Below are 20219 nucleotides of genomic sequence, written 5' to 3'. Positions count from 1 at the left end.
CTTAGTGTAAATGTGTATTTTTCTAGTTCTTTTTAAGTTCTACCTGTTTTTATTTCTTATTTTAAAAACATTTTATTAAGTGCATAAACCATTAGGAGTGTTATATTGATGAACTGACCCCTTTATCACTATGTAAGTATCCTTCTTGTCCTGATATTATCCATGACTTTCAGATCTTCTTTTTTGATATTAATATAGCCATTTCAGCTTTCTTTTGATTAATGTTTGCATGTTACTTCTGTCCCTATCTTTTACTTTTAATCTATATGCCTTCACATTTAAAGTAATTTTATTTTTTAGATAGTATGTAGTTTTTTCATTCAGTCTCTACCTTTTAATTGGTTGTTCACATCATTTATATTATATGTTGTTATTCCTATGTTTGGGTTTAAATCAACTGACTTGATATTTGTTTTCTTTTTCTCTTGTTTGCTCTTTATTACTTTCCCTCTCTTTTCTCTTTTGTATTAGATAAAGAGAATATATTTTCTGATTCCATTTTATCTTCACTATCTGTGCCATTTTGTTTTATTTGTTTAATGGTTACTCCAAAGTCTACAACGTGAGCTTTAACTTACAAGTTCACTATCAAATAATATGCTACTTCATGTAAAAATGTAAGAACCTTATAACAATATACTTCCATTTCCTCCCTCTTCCTTGTTTTCTTGCTTTCATAATTTTACTGCTCTCTGTTATAAACCTTAGAATAATGCTGTATTATTTTTTGCCTTTAAAGTGATTAAAATGAGAAACATTATACCCTATAGTTACTATGTATTTACCATTTTCATAACTCTTCATCTTTTGTGCAGATTCTCATTTATATCATCCTTTTGTGTTTCTTTCATAAACACAAAAAGTTCTCCTTCGTTTTCTTGTTGTTTCATTTTAGTTCTTTAAAGTATCTGCCATTGTCTTCAGTCTTTCATTTTCTGATGAGAAGTTGGCTGTAATTCTCATCTTTGTTCTTTTGTAGAGAATATGCTTTACTTTCCTCTGGTTGCTTTCACTATGGTATGATTCTCTGGAGACTCTTCTGAATGTCCCGGGTATTCTTTGATGTCTCTCCAGCATAACTGGTGGAAGTCTTTCTCCAAAACTGTGAGCTCTAAGAAATGTTTATTCTACTGTTTTCCAGTGATTCTTTCCCTAGAATCAAGTGATTTCTACCCACATAGGGAAGATCAGTAGCCACCAAACTCCTGGAATGGACTTCCATGCAGATATTTAGAGCTTTCTCAATCTGTGCAGTATGGGTATCCTTGGTGTTATTTCCCACAGATTCAAGCTGCCTTGGCCTTTCCAAACTAATCTCTATCTCCCCAACTTAGTGAGGCAGCCAAGATCTGTTTGGCTTCTTTTGTCCAAGCTACCTCTTGGAAACTGCCTCCAAGCACAAACTGGGCAATCATAAGACTCATCTTTCTTATTTCTCTTCTCTCAGAAGTCACTGTTCAGTGTTACTTGTTGAATGTCTGATAATAGTGTTTTCATATACTTATTCTGGTTTTCTTGTTGTTTATGGTAAGAATGTTAGTCTCATTTCTGGTTACTTCACTTTTATTGAAGTGGAAGCCTACAGCATCTTTGAAAAAGATGTCCAGGGCCAAAATATAAGCTTGAATTTCAGTGATACGCTGATGTCTTATATACCTTCATCTGCTTCTAGATTGTTCATTCTAAGTATCTACTTGCTTATTTATCTATTAACTTATTATTTATGGGTCACCAATGCCACATCAATTTAATTATTGTATTCATTTTTAATAAATACATATTTAATTATTGTTTGTTTTAAAATTATTTAATTGATATGTTTAATTTGATGTAAATTTTAATATTCCTCAAAGTTTTTAAAAATATTGATAAGATCAGCTGCAGAGGTGGGGTGAAAGAGGTGTTTCATATTGTCAGTATTGTTTTCTGTAGGCTCTTGTTTTCATTGAGTAAAATTCAGTTTAGAGATCCTCTTGTCATCTTGTGCTTCCAGAGTTTATTCTCTACTGTGTTGACCCAGGTGTGAAACATCTCTGTTTACAAAACCCATTCACAAAAGGCATATGAGATTCATTTTATTAAATATCTGGGTTTGGAGGGACAGCACTGCAGTGTAGTAATACAAACAGTTTCACATAAAATATGAGACATTGTTGTTTTTAAAAGTCCTTTTTATACCCCAACATCAGACTTTTATTTTACCACTTTCCTCAGCACCATGCCTAATTGAGTCTTGCTGATGTCTTATTTCATCTAATTTTTCTCCTTCTCAGCACTCTTCTCTCTACCCACCCACCTTTGAAATTTTGATTACTTCTAGTACAAAGACATTTAGCCACATCTTTACCTGTTTTGGAACCTACTGTACTAGACCCTCTGTTCCTACTTTCACCCCAACTGAACCATCAATGGTTTCTAAATTTCTGCTGCTTACTGTTAAGATAATGAATTTTTCACCCCGCTACTTTTATAAAATAATGCTCTATATGTCTGAATTTTGTATTTCTATTTTAATTTTCAAAATTGAAGATGTATATTATTCCTAGGAGATTTGATGGCTGTGGAGCACTCCAGATGCTACTGCCTTAATCATAGTCCTGAGCAAGAGTAATGATAAATTACCAATATACAAGTTTCATAAGAGACAATCACTTAAAGAGCCATATGAAAAATATCTGCAATATCTAACCAACTACAATATAAAGTTTCCAATTCAAGACATCTAATATGAAATGCATATATTCATTTATGCCCATGGATTTAATTGATGATTATCTACACTTTTACTTGTTTGACTATTGGTGTAATTGATTAGTTACTAGATAATTATTAATTTTTTTTTTAGGGAAATTAAAATGAATTATACACATGAATAGATCCAAGTATCTATGTATCATTTGTCCTATTTCAAATTTGGGGTGGGCTCTTTTTTCATAAAAGAATATGTTTGCTTCCATGTTATTGCTTACTGTTTCTTCCAAATTGTATACATGTTCTTATATTTTTCTTTGATTGTATGTATGTTTTATTATTAACTGTTGGAAAGAATAAAGTCAATTTGGAAAATAACAGTACTTCTTTTTACTGAGGAATATTACCTTTTATTAATTTTTGCTCCCAAAAGAATTATATGTCATCATTTGTAAATTACTATACTAGGTACCATGAAGCTAGTGTACCTAGTGCTTGGAAGCTAGTGCTTCCAAGGATATTAATATCTAGTTGAAGCCATAGAATATAAAGAATGCTTACAAATTAGTTCAAATGTAATACTCTAAATAGATGTCAGAAAGAAAGCAATGACTCTAAGGGAGCAAGCAGAATGAAGCAGTATTAATCAGGAAGGCATCATGAGGTGAATTTGGAATAAATGCTAAATGCAAGGAAAGAGCATTTCAGAAAATGTTACCAGGTGGGGAAGAATATAAGGCTCTCAGTCATAGGAGATGATATAAACACAGTAAAAGCAAAGCATAGCCCTCTTCTGTTGGGTTCCTACTTACTCTTATTTTATAACTTGTAACTTTTAAAAATGTAGGTTCAGAGTCAAATATTGCTTCAAATTCTGTTCCACCACATACTGGTTATGTGTTCTTGAACAAGCTTCATTTTTCTCAGTCTTTAAAAATGGGGATAAAATGAACCTACCTTGAGGATAAAATGAAATGGTGCATCTAAAGCCTTTTGCACAGAGCTGGGCAAATAGTAACTACTAAGTTAATTACATTACAGCTCTTAGTATGTGTTTGCATTATAATTAGCAGTTAGCACATTTTACAATGCTTATTTGTCACTGTGGTGGGCTATAATCCTTTGAATGGGGCAGCTTTTATATCAGGTACTATATTGATAAATATTATAGGTATGTGATGAATTTTTATAGAACAAATAATTGTTTGACCAAAGTAGAGAAACCTTTTGAAGAAGTAACTGGTTGGAATCAGAGAAATAACAATTGGAGAAAAACCTTAAAGGCTGTGGAGTAGAGTTTAAATTGAATAGAATTGTGTTTAGTGATGAAATTAGTGTTTGGGGAACATAACTGGCAGTGGTGGATTAAGGTAGCATGAGACTAGTTTGAAATTGTCCCAATACAATGCCTAGAAAAAGGAAAGAACCCTTTTTGGTTAAGTTCTAAAACTAGTCTTAGATAACAAAAGACATTAACCATGGGCAAAAGATCAAAGAAATGAGAGGAAAGAAATTATAGAGTAGGAGATGAGAGCAGAGGTAGCTGACAATGTGAATGGAAATAAAAATGGAAGATTGAGCCAAGAAGGTCTTTTGCTACTAGAATACCATAGAACATTTATTGTCAATTTTCATACTAATCTACAACATTGGCAAAAAAAAATACATTTTAGTGGTCACACTTTCCATACTGCCTTCCTTTGTTTTCTCTTAGTGGAGCTGTAAGTATTATATTCCAGGAGCAAGTACGTCTGAAGTATTGACATATTTTTCCCCTTTCACTTCTTGTTAGTATTCTGGGAGCAATCTTATTTTTATTTAGTTAATGGCATTTAATCACAGTACAGTGTGTATTCAGGTATCAGTTATACATCCTTCTATTTGATTCACCACTGTATATATGAAAGGCAATGCTACCTGCCCTGAGATACTTTTTCCCCTGCTGGGGGAAAGGAAATTACTACTTAAACATTAGTACACAGTAGTTCAATTTTTGTTTGCATACTTCAATTCTACCTGATAATTCTATTTTACTAAGAGTTGTTTTTGAAAGAGCCCACGAGGCCTTTATGAACTGACTGGAACTGAAAACTCATTTCTCATAGTTGCCCTAGGAAAACTGTCTCACTGAATATATACTTTAGTAGAATTCATTTGGATTAATTTGAAAGGCTTCCTATGAAATTATTCATTAATAAGATGATAAAAATTAATTAGTATACTGTTATCTAATAAAAGTGATTCATTTTTTTTTATTACCTTTGCTTAAAATCATGGGTATGTATAGTTTTGGAACAACCCCTATGATATAGTTCTGTATTTGCTGAAGGTCTACACATTTTTCACTCTATCAAAGTTAGGAGAAAATTATGAAAGGTTGTTTTAATGATTAATGAGGAGAAAAATTTAAGCTTAAGTCATTTCTATAATGTTGTTATATATCCAAATTATAGAAATTTCTTCATGAAATTTGAGCAAAAATCAAGAAATGAATGAATTTGAAAGCCTGATAAGTAACAATACTATTGTGACTTTAAAATTATTTGTTAGGTTATTAAAATATGTATGAATTAATTTTGAAAGCTCCTTTGCTATAGTTAATTCTAAAATTAATTTTTAAATGAATGTGATTTTCCTGTAGTAAAATACATATACTTTCAGTGTAGATTGTGATGTGAAGTTTTTTCCAACCTGAAGACTAATTTTTATTTTGTTTTCTATGTTATTATTAGAGAAGATGAACAAAATTTCATATTCTGATTAAGACTTGGATTTATAGAGTTTCTTAGGGGTCATGGTTGCTATTTCTGTATCTTCTACTGACTGTTAAATGTTATGTAAGGGACTCCTTGTCTATGACAGTGAAACTTTCTTTCACCAAGAGAAGGTATTGTATATGTTCATCTTTAATTGCAGTACTTCTAAAACAGTTATCCTAGCAGTTCCTGGTCATATTCTTAGAATTATAATTGTACTTGCTTATTAGATTTAATATAAAATAGTGTTGATATACATATTAGGATGTTTTCCTGGAATGGTAATATAACGCGGCAAGTGTTTCTGTCTTTGCCCTGGATATTATATTCTTTTTTTTCTTAATCAGTTTTAAAAAATTATACTTGAAGAAAACCTAGATGAGGTACTTAGCTAATGAATAGCTGACTTTGCTTTTGATAGTTTTGAGAAGTTTTCAATTCAAGTTGAACTTTTAAAAATTGTTTTTCTTTTTTGAAGAGAAAACGTTTGCTTTGGTTATAAGATCAAATTGGCATCTAGTGATGCATGGCACCAAGCTAAATACCTTGTGATTGTTCCTTAATTGATGGTATAATAGATGATTTTTCCATTGACTTGCTCATGTCCTTGTACATGTTTCTTTCAGAACTTTCTGGTATATTTTTTGTCACTCACTGATTTCTTCCTGAGACCAGAATGTCATTAAAAAATTACTCAAACTCAAATGTTAGAGGCCATGTAGGTAAAATAGATGAATGAAGTGTAAAAATGATCTCTGGTAACTAACACAAGGCCTCCGTGCTGGTGAGGAAGTAGGGAGTTGTGGGGACTCTAGGTACTTGGAGGATATGTGTTCTATTAAAGGACAGTAGTCGCTAACCAACTTCATTCAATTTTTACTGTGTTGGTATGATGTCCCAGAGTTGCCAAACCTTTCAGTTATATAGAGAAGCTGAAAATCTGTGTGTGTGTGTGTGTGTCTGTGTCTGTGTCTGTGTGTGTGTATATAATTTCCTTATTTTTGAAGTTTGGCAAACAATTTTTAAAAACCAGTCTCTGGTCCAACACTATTTGGCATATCAACTACTAAAGAACAAATTGCTTTAGGATCTCTCATTTAAAGTTTTGTCTTTAAAAATAAGACACTAATTGTAATGTAGTTTAGGTGTATTTTTTTTAAATGGAAAATGCTATTTAAAAATATTTTTGATTCCCATCTTTTTAAACCCATCTACATGTAAACCAGGCCCAAGGTTGACAGTTTGGATGAGAAAAGGCTGTTTAGAGAACATCTCTCTCTCTCCTTTCAACGTCTAAGTCTTGTGTTTCTACCTGGTGTGTTGTACTGTCCTTACTCCCCAAAACCAGTTAATTAACAAGTTCAGTTAATGCTACCTCCTTAATAGCTTTAATTTCTATTCACTTGACATCCATCTCCACTAGGTGACATTCATCTCCACTAGGTGACATCCATCTCAACTATTCTGGTTGAATCCACCTTCATCTTTCATCTGATCAGTGACACTGTTTCCAGTTTGGAAGCATTGTCTTTGCTTTTAATCTTTCCAAAACCATTCTTCACACTTGAGACAGAGGAATGACCTAACTATAAAGTAAATCACAGCCCTACTTCAGATCTTTCGAGGATTCTCCATTAACCTTAGAATAAAATCTAATCACCTTAACATGACCTGCAAGGCCCTTTATTATCTGGTCTTTGGTTACAGGTCTAGCTTTATCTCTTGTCATTCCTCTTCATATTCCATGCTATAGTCAGATTGAATTCCTTCGACATTTATGCTTTCTCTTGTTTATGGGCCTTTATAAGTGTGATCCTCCAGCCCAGCCCTCTTCCTCTTACCTATTCTGCAGCAAATTGGTGTGTGACGGAGAGGACAGGTATACCACAAGGAAGTTCAGATCTAGTCTAATTGCACTGAACACATGGTTGTCCCAGTTTCCCTTTCAAAGACCAGAGCCTGGTCAACTTTTTAAGAAAACAGAAGTGGCAGCCTTTACATGATAAGTCTCTTTGTATTCTGGGTTTTAGCAAGCAAAGTCTCAGTGATTTGAATTATCCAGTGTAGGAAAAGCTCTGATATTACAAAGATAAAATTTATTTGTGTCAGCATGTTTTCTCTCTCCCTTTGTATTTGTGTCTAGCTCTCTGTCTCTCTCTCTGTCTCTGTCTCTCTCTCTCTCTCACACACACACACAGAGACACACACACACACACATTCACACATCACATCTATGAGACAGGGACATCAAACAAAAAACATTAAAGAGAGCTTTATTAGAAGCAATAATTCTGGCTTAAACCAGCATTTGGAGAGTATGCTTAATATACAGATTTTATATTATTTAACATAAGAATAACATTTCAAAGTAAATAATTTTTTTATAAGTCTGAAAGATAAGATCATTCAGAATCTTCAAAATTAAGATCAGGGTTAACCCTTAGCAAAGTTGTCGAAATGAGTAAATGAATGAATGAAAGGTGTTTTTTACTTTTGTTTTTGTGTGTGTGTTTGTGTGGGTTGTTAGTTTTTTGTGCTTCCTATCTTTCTTTCATTGCCCTTTTCTTACCTTCCTGTTTTCAATATCCCTTTCAAAGAAATGCCACACACAATGGTGTCTGTATGTCCCACTGGGTGCAATGGAATCATTATCTTATGTGTCCTCTAGTTTGTTCCCATATTAATACAGCCAGTGGTTGAATAGACTCTTTTGGTGGTCATATAACACTAACCAGGAACTTAGAGATGCTGAACTGAAACTGAGGGTCATCATCAGTTAAGTTCATTACACCTGTAACCTGCCTTCGCTGGTCAAGCTCACTTTAATTGTTGCTATAAAAGGCTTGCATGTCCCCCAAGCATCACATAGCCTAAACAATGAGATGTTTGCCCAAGGTGCTGTCCACGAGCTTGGAGTCAGCTGTGACTAATTGTAGCTAAAGCTGGTTAAGACTGGTCAGGACCACTAACCCTCCCACTGGGCATGTACGAACGTCCGATTGGTGACCTTTTAACATCAGAGGGCCCCAAACGCCAACCTAACAATTACCTGACCTTTTTCTTCTCTCTGTTCACTTTCCCCCATGCTCCCCACGCCTCAGCTCTATCCCATAAATATCCCAAGACCCCTCGCCTTCCGGGAGGTGGATTTGAGCTTTGCTCTGTTATGTCCTCGCTTGGCCACTTCGTGAATAAACCTTTCCTTTGCTGCAAACCTAGGCATCTCAGTGAGTAGCTTGCTGCTCTTCAGGGAAAGGGACCTGACTTAGTAATGTAACCTTGTTACATGTGAGACTGATGTTTAACGAACTATCACTTGTTTCATTAAAAATGCTTAAACAGTGGCAGTACCATTGGAATCGGTGTAGTCTTCCGTCAGGAAAACACATCATTTATAGACATAGAATCTGGTTGTACTTAATAATTTCAAATTTTTATAATCATAACTCATATTCTGTCATTTCAGTATAATTTTGGCTTAATTCACATAAAAAAATCCTCTATAAAAGTGGTATCAATGATAGTCACCTGTTGGAGTATTCTGAAATTTTTGTCTACATCTCTTAACCAAATGTACTTTGTTAAAGCTTTCCTGTAACAAATATGTAATAGATGGCTTAAGTTTTATAAACAGAACCTAAGACAGGGAGAAAACAATGGAGAGACATGAAAAATAGCTGCTCAGTACTAGCTGGGTGAATTGAAAACAGAGGAAAGATAAGTTCTTTCTCTTGGGATTTTGCTGCCTGTTGGAACTCGTCACGTTAACTTTAGCCCACTTGCGGCTTCAAAATGCCTGTTTATCTCATTTGTAGGAAAATGTCTTTTTCCTTATTTATGACTTCGTGATTCTTATATTGCCAGGTCATTGCCAACTTGTGCTTAAACATAACAAGCTAATTATGTGTCTTATTGTTTTAGCAACTGTAATCATATGATCTGTAACATTTTTGCTTTTTTCCTCTTTTTAAAATTCAGTTTGAACAGAGTAGAACAAATACAATAGATACTTATTCTCTCTCTGTCTCTCTGAGATACAATTGACATAATATTAGTTTCAGGTGTCAGTTTCATGATTCCATATGTGTATGTATTGCAAAATGACCACCACAAAAAAAAAGTCCAGTTAACATCCATTCACCATACAAAGTTAATTTTTTTTCCCTTGTGAGAACTTTCAAGGGCCACTCTCCTAGCTAGTTTCAAATATACAATACAGTGTTATTTACTGTAGTCACCATGCTGTGCATACATCCCCATGACTTACTTATTATAACTGGAAATTTGTACCTTTTTAACTCCCAGCATCGGCTTGTCCACTCCTGCTCCCACCTCAGGCAACCACCAATATGTTTTCTATAGTAAACGTGAGCTCCATTTTTTTTTTGTTTGTTTGCATGTTATGTATCTGTTTATAGATTCCACATGTAAGTGAAAACATGTGGTACGTGTCTTTCTCTGCTTGACTTATTTCACTTAGCATAATACCCTTAAGCTCCATCCATGTTGTTGCAAATGACAAGATTTCCTTCTTTTTTTGGCTGAAAAACATTTCTCTGTATGTGTATTGTGTATAGATATATAGAACATTTTTTTTAATGTCTATTCATCTATTGTTTCCATGTCTTGGCTTTTGTAAATAGTGCTGCTGTGAACATGGGGGTGCATATATCTTTTGGAATTAGTGTTTTTATTTTCTTCAGATAAATACACAGAAGTGGAATTGCAGGATCATGTGGTAGTTCTACTTAAAAATTTTTGTGGAACCTCCATTCTGTTTTCCATAGTTGCTTCACCAATTTATATTCCCATCAACCAGACAAAAGTATTTGTTCTCCTTTCTCTACATCTTCACTTGTTACTTGTTGTCTTTTTGATTATAGCCATTCAGACAGGTGTGAAGTGATAGTGTGATTTTGATTTGTATTTCCCTGATGATTAATGTTATTGAGCATTTTTTTATGTGCCTGTTGGCCATTGGTGTAAATATCTATTCAGATAGTCAGAAAAATACCTATTCGGACAATTCTCTTAAAAAATTGCAAAACAAAAAGAATTTATTTCTATGAATATGGCTGGTTTCTTTATTTCTTCATTTTTTTGCCTACCTCTGTCTTTCTCTTTTTTTCTCTTTTGAATTAACAAAAGCTTCTTGAAGTATGATCTGCTTCTTTATGATTGTTCCTAATGTTACATAATTAATAGCATCATATGTTAAAAATTTTACTGGAGCATGATTTAACTACATTAAAAAATACAATTGTCACCACCTCCTTATTTAATGATGAATACATCAGATGGCATCCAGTTCTTTTCTATCTTTGGTGTATCAAGGCACACGTAAGACAGTGACAAAATGATAATATTTTTATGGTGCTTAGTGGAAAATGGATACATGAAGTGGCTTTAAACTGGAAGTAAGCAGGTGGCAGTGGGAAGGGGTGTTCAGCCTGCCTGGCCCTATATGTCTTGCTAAGGATTGACAGGATTGTCAAAGTATGCACAAGGTAGGAAGCCCAGTGAATTGCAGTAATGTCCTTTTGGGGGGTGATAATTAGGTTTACTTATTTATTTATTTAGTAACGGAGGTACTGGGGATTGGACCCAGGAGCTTGTGTATTCTAAGCACACACCCTACCACTGGGCTATACCCTCCCCCGTGCGATAATGTCTTAATAGTTGTCTACATGCAATATCTTCAGATGAAAGTGAAAAATGCAGCCACTCTTCTTGAGGGTTTGTCTTTATGACTGATCACAACTGAGTTTTTCCCTAATAAGGTTTAACACATGATATACAAGCAGTCAGTTTTGAGAAGCCCAAAGTGATATAGACAAGCCACTCAAATGATTGGATACATTTTAAACTTTTTATCAGATATCTGTCATCTTTTAATATACTATTTGACACTTTTGTAATTAAAAACAAAACAAAAACCCTGAATAATAGCAGCTACCATTCTGAGGGGACCCACTATAGTTCAGGCCCTCACGAGCTCATTTAAATCTTCATAACATCCCCTAAAAACAATGCTGATTGTTATCCTCATATAAGAGAATTCTGAGTTTCATAAATGTTAAGCAAGTAATCAGAAAGTACCTAATAAGTAGTGGTTCTAGGATTTAAACAGGCTGATCTGATTCCAAAGCCTAAAATAAATGTGTTTGTAAGTAGGATGACTGACTTGCAGCTTTTGTTGAATAAATGACTTTCGGGTCTCCAGTCGTAAGCTTTCACAAGCTCCCCGCAACCCATTTTCTACTGCTTGTGGCTTGTACTTCTCTGCATTCACCTGCAGCTCTTATTTCAGCCAGTGGCTACCTTTCCCAGACAGTGTAGGGCATAGTGGCTCTGTGCAGACACTGGATGATGTCCTTGATCTCAGTAGCATTTGGAGCCTAAAACACCTGCTTTCAAATCCTAGCTCTGCTACTTAATAGCTGTGTGACTTTGGACAAACAATATAACATCTCTGTGGCACAGTTTCTTCATCATTGTATAATGAGAGCAATAATAATACCTGCATTATATAGGATTGCTTTGCCTCTTAAATGATTTAATAAATGTACAATATGATATGTTGCTTGGCATATAATAATTAACCAGTATTTATTAGCTATTATTACTTTTGATAATGATCATGTTTACTTTTTTATACCTTTTCTATGGGAAACAACATTAGAGAAGTTTTAGCAAGTTGAATTTTTAAATGACTAGCTAGTGATTACCAATTGCATTTTTTAACACTGAGCTTTTTGTTAGTGTTTTATCAATGAAATAACAGAGAGCCATATTCTAATTATTAATGTTTCTGTTAAGAATTTTGAATGTGTTGTGATACATTTCATGATGTAGGATGGCGGGAAAGGAAGTTTTCATGATGCTTAAGGGTACTGGTATTTAATAATTTTGTTCTGTTCTACTTTCTAATGTAGTGAGTGAAATATTGGGTTTCTAGGAAAGAGGTAGAAAATTGGGACACATCTGTGTGATAGTAAAAGGTCTTTAATTTTTATTTTAAAAATGTAATTAAGCTTTTAATTGTCAAAATTTGATGTGCAGACTGTTTTGTCAAAACTATCTCAGTTGCCAAGGAAATTCAATGGCAGGAAGCTTAGGAAGAGCTTTGTCTAGTTGGCAGATTCTAAAGAATCTGTCCTAATGGAGGGAGGAATTTGCATGGATAAAGTAGAACTATGGCTGATAAAAACATCCATCATATTTTATTGAAATTATATTCAAATATAAGTGTTTGATGTTCTCGGATTTCAGAGTGTATCTATAAAAATTCCACCTGGCCTTAGTCCCTTTCTTGCTTTCTTTTTCATATTGAAAATGGAACGCATAACTTCTCAAAATGATGAACTAGACTGAGGACTTGTCAAGTTACGTCCCGCAGGCCACATCTGGTCGTCCAGCTGTTTTCATAAATAAAGTTTTATTGGAACATACACAGCCATGCACATTTGTTTACATATTGCCTGTGGCTGCTTCACATTGCAGCAGCAAAACTGAATAGCTGCAACAGAGACCGTATGTCCAGCAAAGTCAAAAATCTTTATTATCTGGACCTTTACAGAAAAAAAGTTAGCCAATCTTTGAAGTAGGCAGATCTAAATACAAACATGAAGCTTATTCCAGCTCCATGGTTCTTACTTTCTCTGCAGGAAAGATTACTTTTCTTAACTAGGTTTTCCTAAGCACATCAATAGTACTGATTTAAATATGACTCCTGTTTCATGTATTAGTCTTTTCCTTTTCATTTAGATTTTAAATTCCCATAGAATGCTTAGCATTAGGAATAGCCTAATATAAAATGTAACATGTCACAAACATACAAAGTAGGAAATGTGACTTTTAAAATATTGAACGGACAATTGATTCATCTCTTGTATAATCACCTTATTTTGTGAAACTTATTTGCTGAAGCAGTTTATTGAGGTTAAGCACACTGACTTACATTGTTCATGCAACCTGAAAAAAAAGATGTCAAATTATGGGTATTAAAAAGCATTAAAATGAATGAGCTATCATGAAATCATCTAGTTCTTACTAGCATCAATAAAAAGAAACCTATTTATTGATGTCATTATTTCCATGACTTTCTGCTTTTATTATTTTTTTTTTTTTGGATTATTTTAGTTTTCTCTTAGTTTAGAATCCAGAATTGAGATCAGTAGTCAAAAAGAGTTCTGATCAGTGCAAGAATGATGGTGGGGTTATTCTCTAACTCATGTGATCTTGTGAAAAGGACTGTGCATCATCATTATCATCAACAAATAAAATCCATGTAACGGACACCTCCCTAAAGTCTCCTTTCTCTTTTTAAAAATAAATTTGAATAAACACTGGGAATGGACGTTACTAGGAGCAGGATCCAGTGAGAGAGTTCACTGTAGGGATTTTAGAACTTTTTCTGTAGTTCATTTGCAAGTAAGTATAGTTTATGTGCTCTGGGGAGATGATGCTGATTATTTAAAAATTGGAGATGGAACAAGGAAACCCAAAACAAAATGATTTATTTGCTTTTTGGTAAACTTGATTCTGTTTTGTAACCTTTGGAACATGGATTTTTATGAGTGATAGTTTTAAAATTTATATTCCCTCTAGAGTGTGTTGTTAATCATTATTGCTCTGCTGGGCCTCAGGATTACCTGTCTGCCTTGTAATGCAACTTTCCTTAATATTTACAATTGAAATACCAGTGGTTCTTAAGACATCTCATATATTTCTATGAATGAAATGGTATTCACAAGAAATAAAGGCTTGCCTCCAGAAATAAACTTTAAAATATTAAATTCCTCTTAAAAATTGTAGAACTTTTTAAAGACCAATGTGGATTTTGAACTTTTGAAATAAAATATCTGATCCTAATTGTTGTACTCTAATGCTCCAGAAGCTAGGTGAATTCATTATCTAAGGATAGTTATATTATAAATAAAAACAGAGCAAACAATAGGTACTTCATTTATAATTTAGTTCAACACCCCAGGCATTTATTAAGCTTCTACTTTGTGGAAGTTCCTGCAGGGATGATGACAGGTACCTGTCTTTGGAGAGGAGGCTTGAAGACAGACAGGACTGCTTATAAATTTTTAGTGTGCAGATCCATTATTATGACCTTAGAAGCTCCCACCTTTTACAGAATAGAAAAGACACCTGGAATGGAAGTTGGAGCTCCAGCTGAAGTTCAGGGAAACAGACCACATTTTTGGAACCTTTCTTACCCTTAACTAGTAGTAGCTGTTGGGAACTGTGTTATGAGCAGGGCTTGAGGGGTAGAAGCTATCCTAGGTCCTCTACAAAGCAGTGTGTGATCTGGAGATGCAGATTTGATCCTGAACAAAGCACCCATGGGATTTTCAGCTCTGCCAAGTTCCCAGCACTATCAGGAAGTCAGTCTTGATAATAATGAATAGAAAAGCAAAGCTGGGTCTAGAGCTTGCCTAAATTTGGGAGTAGCAGGGACAAATTCCCTTTTTAGCGGAGCTCTCCCACCCAAATCAAATTCATTTATTGAGTTCTGTATGGTTCAAAGAGTAAAAGGCAGACAGTACTGTTCTCAGGAGCTCATAGAATAATGAGGGAAACAGAAATATACTTTAAGGTTTCCAAAGCTACTGAAGGAGGATTGGCTTGAGTGCCCATTTCACACCCTGATCTGTTCTGGGGAGGGGAGTGTTCTCAGAATTTCTGCCCAGACTCTTTTTGTCCCAGCATTCTTTCCCTTCTTCATTGAACTTGCTTAGCCTTTTTTACTCACTTGGTCCTGCACCAAACTATATATCCTACTGTCTTTCACAAGAAATCCATCACATTAAGCATGCCATGACAGTTATAAATTTATAAATTAGTTGAAGATTTGGCAGGTTGGATGGGAAAAAGATCACACCATGGAGCCCTCCACCAACCCCACTTCCTGTTTTCCCCATCTGATCATCTCTGCTGCCTCCCAGGGGCTAAGACGCCTAATACCTGTTGTTGTCATCTCTACCTAGCAGATACCATCTGCCAAGGGTAGTCTAGTTTGCCCCTTCCTGCAAAAGTTCTGGTGATTTTTCTTTAATATTGAATAGGTAATACAGAAATTGCAGATGGGATGGAGAGAGAGAGAAGCAACACAAAAAAAACTTAGAGAGTTTAAAAGTAAGCAGATTTAAATTGTCAAATTGGAGCATGATGATTACAGTGTATGCCACTTTAAAACTCCATAGTAGATCTTGGATCAAATCCCTTTTAATCTCATTCCAACTGTGTGGTTGACAGTAAGGCATCATTCCAAAGTATCCCTAGTATTCTCTGGGTCAGAAAATTACTGCTTCAGTAAAAGAGAGGACATTTGGAACCAGAATTATAATATGGACCTTTGATAGTAAAACTGACTACTTGCAAGAAATGCAAGTTATACACAGAATCAATCAAAAGGAAAAGTAAAGTTATTAGGAAAAGATGGGATTGTTGTGGTTAGCTATTAAAAAACTCATTTTTCTTCACTTTAACCACTGTATTGTTGGCAGCAATTTAAAAAGGCAAATACATGCATGTATTAATATATATGCTTTAGAAAATATATTTTAATAATGCATATTGTTTATGTATATAAAAATTAGAACCAATTAGTACTTCTTAAAAATATTTGACAGAATCTGCTATTAAATTTATGTCTATTATATATTACCCAATATAATTTAGTAAAAATAAGTACTATAAAGCCATTTAAATAAAACTAAGACATTAGTTTGCAAGAAAAATGGACATTTTTCACTCTAGTTCATAACATATTTCAAAATATAAACAATGAAAAAATTTTGAGCTAAACTGAAGCTTGGGATATAGCTTTTTTGTTTAATATCATTTGGGGTGCTACATAAGATCAAAGTACTTTGATGTTATTTGAATTTATTTTACATGACAGTTCCAGAAGTGGGACAGATTATTCAGTAGCTGAATGACATTGTCACAGAGGCTATTTTTTTCTATCCTTCTGCTCTGCTATCCTCAAGATGCTAGCTTTGACCTCAGACCAATGTCCTCCATACTCACAAGATGACTAAAGCAGTTCTAGACGTTATATCTGTATTCAACAGCAGAAGAAAAAATATTTTGTTAGGAGGGTAGAAAACTTTGCTGGAAGCCCCCAGGACACCTGTCCTTCCATCTTGTTGGCTAGATATGGGTAACATAGATACCTTCAAATCAATGCCTGGCAAAGGAAGTGAGTTCACTTTGATTGGCTGAGCCTAATCAGGGCTGTCATGATTCTGGGCACAAGTCATCCTCCCCAGAGTTGCTTGGGAAAAAAGATAGGCACCTAAGATGAATCAGGGCTCTGCCTAGCAAACAAGAGGGGAAAAGGACTCGGGTTAAAAGCCAGCAGTGTCCACTGGAGAAGCAGAACGTCAGACATCAGGCCAGCGGTTCTAAACCCTAGCTGCGCATTAACATTACCTGGAGATCTTTTTAAAAATATTTTGATTTAATTGTACTGGGTTTCACATAGATATGAGCATTTCACAAAAATCCTTCTGGTGATTTTAATGTGTAACTAAGCTTAAGTACCACTGCTCTAGGTAAACAGGATAGAATAAGGAAACAAAAACCATGAGCCTGCACACATTTGGGTGTTCAAGCAGTTTTCCATCTCTACTGAACGTTACCAAAAAATTAGCCATTGGCCAGCAGGGGAAGGCTACCAACACAAAATCTTAGACCACAGTTGATTTACCAACCTGAAATGATGCTCACTGCCATAGTCACTGGACGTTTTCCAAGAATGTATGGTATTAGGGTACTTAAATACCCAGACAGCCTTCATAGCCAAGCTGAGAAGGGGTTTTATGTAAAGGTAGAAATGTTCGGCCCATTTTTGTGATGAGAGACCTGAATTTCAAAGAGGCTGTTGGTGGAAGAGTAGAACTAAAGCTCTTTTAACAGTATCCTGACAGTCAGAGTTTCCTCCTTCTACTGTTTGTTGCTACTTTTGTCCTTGTTATATTTGAGAAATATGTCATTTGTCTTGGTCAAGGTAAAGCTTTGTAATTATAATAGCTACCATTTATTAACAACATACCAAGAGCCAGGAACTGTGTTAGGTGCTTTATTCCTGCCCCGAAGTTTATTTAATCATTACAGAAATCACATGCAGTAAATAGTACTAGCTCTACTTCATAGATAAGGAAATTGGAACCCAGAGAGCTTGTTACTTCTCTGAGGTCCCTTAATTAGTTCATTTCTCTGGGATCTAGAATTTGAACCCCTAATACCATGAAATGCCAAAATGCACGTTCTTTTCATTTTGCAATGCACAGAGATTTGATTTTGTGCAGTTTACCAGTTCAGCAAATACCTATTGGTTGACTAATAGGTGATAGGTGCTGGGCTCACCCTGGGTTAAACTGCATTTTCCCTGCACGGTATAATTTACATTTTTTTAAGAAGTGGGTTTAGGCTAGTTGCTTTGCAGCTGCACCAAGCACTTAACATATGGTCAAAGAACAACTGAATGAATAAATGAAGGGAAATCTTTAGATGCTTAATATGGAGTTACTCAAATTTTAAAGACCAGTGAAACTACCCTGAGAATAATTTTCTTTTCCAGAAGAACATATTAAAATATGAAATATAAAGTATAAAAAAATTAAAGCCTTTTAAGATGTAGCTTATATTGTACTTGATATTTCCAAACAAAGATTGAGTTACTGGGGAGTGTGTCTTAAGTTGTTCCGTCACACTCCACGTTGCTGTTTTTAATATAAATAGTGCTGTTTTAATAAAAATAAATAATAAATAAAAGCCCTTAATTGGCCTACATGGCTGACGTTTATTTAGATACTTGCTTTAGAATGTTTTCTTCTAATTGAAAGATAAGAGGAAAATAAACTGAGCAATGGCTATTAAGGACTGACTGGTTTTCCAAATTACTGAGTTATGATATTGAAGATGAAGGGCAAGCTCCTTGTTGGGGGAAAGAGTGAGAGCAGCTCTAATGCAGAATCTCATTAGAGCAACTGTCAGGGTTCCTCTATTTTACCATCACCTCCCCTATTCTGTAAGAAGCAACTGTCGTTTTGAGTGAGTGTACTGCCAAAGAGGCATTTACAAATAAATGAAAAATGTCACGATTGATTTCACTCCTTCCAGAATACTGTGTGTCAGCTTTGTCACAAACTGTCTTTGTTACTCTCTGCTTTAGATCTCCCAGCTGGACATTGGAAATAGCTTTTGATGGTTTAGGGCCTCTTTCGTTTGACCCCAGGTAAGCCCTCTATTGGTGACTTTTTATAAATATTTGTAAAATGGTCTGAGCAGTTAGAGAAAACCTTTTTTCTCTCTTTTTCTCTGTAACTGCTATCATTGTCAAATAGCATTTAGATGTCAATATCATTTACTTACATTTTTGGACATTAGAGAGAATTATTCCGTACCTTATGGAGCACTATAAAATTATGCGATCACATTTCACATTCTCTTCCCTAATACAACGGTTTGTTATTATCATGCTTAATGTAATAATAATGTTAATAGCAATATTACTTGTAAAGAAGATATATGGTTATGCTTTTCCTACATTTTGAAATAGATGTCTAATTTTTATCACTCTTTCTTTATCTTGGATATATGTCTTTCATATAATTTGTATATAACATTGTTGATACACATTTGTTATTACTGTCACCATAAACTAGTCTACTAGCACTACTGCCATCATGCGGACATTACTGAGAACGTACTCTGAGCCATACACTATGCTACACAATTATACGAAGTAGCTTATATAAATGGATCACAGTGGTATTTGAATTCTAAGTTAATATGGATTTGAAAAAAAAAGCAACTAATTAGAAATTGCTAATGGTTGTTATTTTTATTGTGCTTATTAAATTAAAGGGAAGTAAATATTCATTTAATTATACTTTAAGAGATTTTAACCAGTATAATTAGTTATAGATAATGCCATTGTTTGATATTATTTAGCTTTCTACTTGAAAGATAATGGAATGGACCAATTAGCAATATTCTGTTTCTCGTGGAAAACAAGAAGGTGAAGCAATTCACTCATTCATTCAACAAATATTTATGAGCACCTATTAAGCACAAACTACTTTACATCGAGGACGTGGTAGTGATGAATATGTATATGCTTCCCAAGAGCCTACTGTCTAGTGGCAATCAGTTAAGAAAATAGGCAAGTGTAACATCATGTGACGAGTGAAAACAATTGGGATAAGCATGGGGTACCAAATGAGAAATGAGGTAAGCATCTGAGCCAGGCTAGGGATGAATGCTCAGGATGTGATGTGGCAGTGGAAGGTGGAAGAATATTAAACTTCGGTTACAATGTAGTTTATGGTATCTGAAGTATTTAAGATAGGGAGGTATGTAAATAGCTAAGGAAGGGGCAGATCATGAATGTCCTTATGAACCATATCAAGGAATTCAGATATAAACTGTGAACAGCGGCAATTAAACTGGAAAGACTTCATCTGATATTGGACATTGTCTTCAAATCAGACGGATCAAATTCTCACAGTGCCAGCGTCCTATATCTAATAACCAGGAAAGCAGGCCATTCTTCCTCCTTCATACCTATATAAATAGAATACATTTCCTAGAATATAAGGTCTGTGAGCAAAGACCTGGGCTAATGCACCTTATTTCCCCAGGATCTATTGCAGTACTTTGCACATAGTAGACTTTCAGTGTTTATAGTATGGGACGACCGGATCAAATGTAAAACTGGAAAATGGATAGGTTGACTTCACAGAGGCTCCT

The 20219-nt window shown here is 34.6% G+C and overlaps 1 protein-coding gene across 5 annotated transcripts in view; it reads left to right on the top strand.

Moving 5' to 3' along the window:
• NAALADL2 (N-acetylated alpha-linked acidic dipeptidase like 2) overlaps window positions 1–20219 on the top strand; it is a 1180690-nt gene that overhangs the window by 61430 nt on the left and 1099041 nt on the right. For 3 of the 5 annotated variants that reach the window (XM_032484056.1, XM_032484072.1, XM_032484082.1), the window contains one exon: window positions 18640–18702. The exons of the other annotated variants lie outside the window; for them this stretch is intronic. The gene's annotated coding sequence lies outside the window, so the exon portion shown is untranslated. The remainder of the gene's footprint in view (window positions 1–18639; window positions 18703–20219) is intronic. 5 annotated transcript variants of the gene reach the window in all.

Source organism: Camelus ferus, chromosome 1, assembly GCF_009834535.1.
Source record: "Camelus ferus isolate YT-003-E chromosome 1, BCGSAC_Cfer_1.0, whole genome shotgun sequence".
Classification (NCBI taxonomy): domain Eukaryota; kingdom Metazoa; phylum Chordata; class Mammalia; order Artiodactyla; family Camelidae; genus Camelus; species Camelus ferus.
The sequence above is the reverse complement of the archived record's forward strand: the minus strand, read 5'-3'. Positions and strand labels throughout refer to the sequence as shown.